Below are 4,460 nucleotides of genomic sequence, written 5' to 3' on the forward strand. Positions count from 1 at the left end.
TTGGTGTTTCTCTCTCTCTCTCTCTCTCTCTCTCTCTCTCTCTCTCTCTCTCTCTCTCTTTCCCATCATGTGGCAAGACCCTATCTCAAATGAAAATACAAAAATGGGCTCGGGATGTAGCTCAATGTGAAGCCCACTGGGTTCAGTTCCCATATCACAAGGGAAAAAAAGAAGGGGAAAAAATGAAGCTATGGACACATCCCACAAAGGTCCTAGCCTGTCTTCCAGGGAGCCGGGAGAGGGTCCCAGCCCCACCCAGTGTCGCAGCTCCAGTCCAAACATGGCTGCTCCTGAGTGCGCCATGCGGGGTGGGGTGTGTGTGTGTGTGTGTGTGTGTGTGTGTGTATGTGTGTGCAACAACAGGCCCCTGGGGAGACAGCCTGGGCTCCGGGAGAATGGGGTGCCGGCTGTGGGGGCGCAGGCCCCTCCTTGTCCAAGGGCTCCCGCCTCTGCTGGCCCCTCCCACACGGGCCCTGGAGCCAAGTGCAACCCTGTGGGAGCCCACAGACCCTGTTACCAGCTGAGCCCTGCCGCAGCATCCTCCCGGCCTCTCGAGCCCAATAAGATTTTTTGCTAGACTTCTGGGCCAAGAACAGTTATGTCACTGCCCTCTTGAATTTTATCTCACCTCAGATTTTTTGTTGTTTTGGGTCTTTTTTGTTTTTGTTTCTGAGACAGGGCCTTGCTATGTACATGGTTCAGGCTGGCCTTGAACTCCAGGCCACCCTCCTGCCTCAGCCTTCCTAGCGCTGGGATGACAGGCTTGTGCCACCACACTCAGCTTTGGCTCAGGTTTTTGAGCAGCTCCTGACTGCCACACTCTGGAGATGGCACAGGGTGCCACAGCAGGTAATTTACGTGGTAGAATTGAGGTTCTAATGGGGAACCCAAGCCCACAGCAGGTACCAAAGCGGAGAGAGGGTCGCAGAGAGACAGGAAGGAGCCTGAGCTGGTGCAGGGCTGGGCAGGCCTTTCTGAGGAGGTAACGGGGGCTCACCTGGGGGACACAGAGAGGGAAAGCTGTGTCCAGGCCCCGTCAGAAGGACTTGGTGGGCTGGGGATGGGAGAGTGACCGCAGGTCTGGGTGTGGGTCTCCAGGTGGGTGGGACTGGACATTGTGGGGTCTCCTGCGCTGAGGTTCAAACAGGATTCAGTGGCAAGGTCCCGTGCTCCACCCTCTGTCCCCTGGCACAAGCCTTGGGGTGAGAGGCGCGGCCGGTGATGCGGGCCTGGAGGGCCGGTAGGAGCCATCAGTGGCTCTCCCGGAAGTCGGATGTGTCAGCTTCCCGACCCTGCAGGTGGCACCGAGGCCCAGGCCCTCACAGCTCATCACTCAGCTGGCACAAGGCCTCCCGGTGCCGCCCTTCCGGGCACCCTCCCTTCCGTCGTACGGGAAAGAGCGCAGCACCCGGGCACAGTCAAAAAAGGAAAGGCCAAGGCTGGAGGGGCAGTGGCGCCGCGGATGGGTGGCGCTGGCCCGGCCTTGGCGCTGGCTCGGTGTGGAGCTCTGCAGGCGGGGTGGCCGGGGAGAGGTGACCGCGGCCGTCGGGTGGCCCAGGGGCCGGCAGGCTGACCTCATAGCCCAGGACCGCCGGAGCGTCCTGCGCTCACATTCCACGCTGAAGGGCTCCTCTCCGAGGCCTCGATTGGCGCCGGTGTCTTTTTAGGAACCGAGGCTCTAATTTTAGCATCCCGGCCTTCGACACCTTCTCGAAATAGCTCCCCATTGTCTCTTGTGTCCCTGCCTCTTCCTTGGAGGTGAAACCCCTGCATCCCCATGACCCCATGGGAGAGCGCGGGCCCAGCCATGTATGGGGCCGTGCTGGGCTGTGTGGCCAGACCCACGCTTCTGGGAGAGGCGGCTTTCAGAGCCCATGGTGGTAGAGGACGGCGGGGGGGGGAAAGGGCGAGCCCAGGCGGACCCAGGCATGGCCAGGCGCAGCAAGGCCTCCTGTGACCCAAATCTAGGTCCCCAGCCCTGGAAACTGAGACCTCCTCACTAGCCTGGGCCTCTGTTAGCAAAATCCAGGATGAGCTGGCAGCGTGGCCCGGGGAGCCTCCCTCTTGTTTTACAGGTTTCGTGCCATCTTGAGCCAACAATGACAAATGCCGAGCTGGTCTGGGAACACTTGCTAGGTGCCAAGTGCTTCCCAGGCACAATTTTTGTTTGTTTTCTTTTCTTTCTTTTTTGGAGACAATTGTCTCTATGGAGTCCAGGCTGTCCCGGAACTCTCAGTGATCCTCCTGCCTCAGGCTCCTGAATCCTGGGATTACAAGCGTGCAGCACCACTCCCAACCGCGATTTCATTCAATCCTCTCCATCACCTCGGAATTTGGGAAATCCGCTCCTGTGCTTTGCCTCTGTGGTTGTGGGTTTGCGTGGACACTCTTGGTCCCAGCCCTTCCCCAAACCACTCTACCCAGATTCTCCTACCGAGCAAACAGAGGGCTTGTCCTGTTGGCCCGAGGCCACAGAGCAAGCCAGGGGTGGCAGAGACACCACTGCTCCAGAGTTGGGGCCTCCCACGAGGCCAATGCACAGCGGGAATCGATGGGTCTGAGGGAAGGAACTGAGGGTGCAAGAAGATGTTTATAAGGCAGTTAGACAAGGATGGGCCCTCTGCATAGAAAACAATTAAGGCACATTCACTGAAGGTTAGCCTTGTAAAAAGAGGGCAGGGGGCTGGGGATTTAGCTCAGTGGTTCCACCGCCTGCCTCACAAACACAAGAATCCGAGTTTGATCCCCAGTACCGAAGGAAAAAAAAAAAAAAAAAAAGGGCAGGGGATTTAGCTCAGTGGTGCCGCTGCTTGCCTTGCAAGCGAAAGGTCCTGAGCTCGATCCACAGTACAAAAAAACCCCATAACATAATGTTATAGAGAGAAGCTACTACACCCACCTACTTCCCCTGAGGATGAACAGCAGTAATTGATATTCTCTTTCTTTTTTTTGGTACCAGGGGCCTTGCAATTCTTGCGAAGCAGGCAGAGAAACCACTGAGCTAAATCCCTGGCCCCTGGCACCCTAAATAGACATCAATCTTGCTATGTTACTAGCTTTCCCATTTAATTTCCATTCAATCAGTATTACCCGGGTAACTATATTGTAGTCTTATTGGTTGATCATGGTTCTGTCCCACCTCACACCCACCTTGTGGTTTTCCATTGGATCTTACCATTTTGCCACATTTTGTACCCGCCTCACCTTGTGGCTTTGCTTGGTAAAATACCTTTGAGAAGCCGGTTGTGATGGTGCACACCTGTAATCCCAGCACTCGGGAGGCTGAGGCAGGAGGATCGCTGCGAGTTCGAAACCAGCCTGGGCTACATAGTGAGTTCCAGGTCAGTCTCAACTCCATAGTGAGACCCTGTCTCAAAAAAAACAAAACGAAAAAGTAGATGAGCAGCCCCCTTTCCAGCCCCCCTTCTGTCTTTCTTAGAAGCCATCTTTCTCTCCCTGAATATTTCCCGCTCTTAACCTCTGTTGTTCCTAGAATTCATTCTTTGATTTTAGAAGACAGGAATGGAGCCAAGAGTGTAGCTCACTGGCAACGTGCCTGCCTGAAAGCACAAGGTCCTGAGTTTGCTCTCTGGTACCAAAAAGAAAAAAAAAAAGAAATTCAGAGGACACAAAACTCGAGTTTCAGATATGTAGCAGGTTGGGAGTTATAATATTTCCCTTGTGTGGATTAATTTGCTTATTTGGATTCCTTGATGCCCTGTATCACAGTGATGGCTCCCTCTATCTCCCTAGCATCTGAACACTTGTGAACCTCATACAGTGGGGCACACCTGTAATCATGGCCCTCTGGGAGGCTTAGGCAGGAGGATTATAAATTGCAGCCCAGCCTGGGCTACTGAGGTACTTAGTGAGATTCTGTCTCAACATAAAAAGTAAGCAGGGAGGGGATGTAGCTCAGGGCAAAGGCCCTGGATTCAATTCCTAGTCCCACAAAACCAAAAAGCAAAAAACACTGCAATCCCTCTAGAGCCCAGCTGCACCACCCAGGGCCCTCTGTCTGACTCGAGATCCTGCAAAAACTTTTCATGTGGACGTCCTAGGGGCCACGCATTAGTCCGCCTCTCGTCCCTGCTCCAGCCCCAGGCTCCTGCAGTTTCCTGAACCTTTCCTGCTCATCCCATCCAGCCCTGCTCCCCGCAAGCCTTGCTCTGGTTGCTCCTGCTGCCTGGAATGTTCTTCCCTGAAGTTCTGGTTCCCTTTCATCCTTCGGGTCTCAGTGTAAATGTCCCCACCTTGGAGAGAACCTGCCAGGCCATCGCATTGAGTGGCCCCCCCCTGCTCTCCTCTGCGCCCTGTGCCTAGCAGTTGCCCAGGACAATGGTTGCAGGCCATGGAAAAGGATCAGTTGCCTCCCTGGGCTCCTTCTGGCCCAAGGGCGGGCCAGGCTTCCCCACACCGGGAACACCCCTGCCTTCCCCACCTTCTGCAGCTCCCATCTG

This window comes from Fukomys damarensis, unplaced genomic scaffold (assembly GCF_012274545.1).
Source record: "Fukomys damarensis isolate Sample0158 unplaced genomic scaffold, DMR_v1.0_HiC HiC_scaffold_23, whole genome shotgun sequence".
NCBI classification, from domain to species: Eukaryota; Metazoa; Chordata; class Mammalia; order Rodentia; family Bathyergidae; genus Fukomys; species Fukomys damarensis.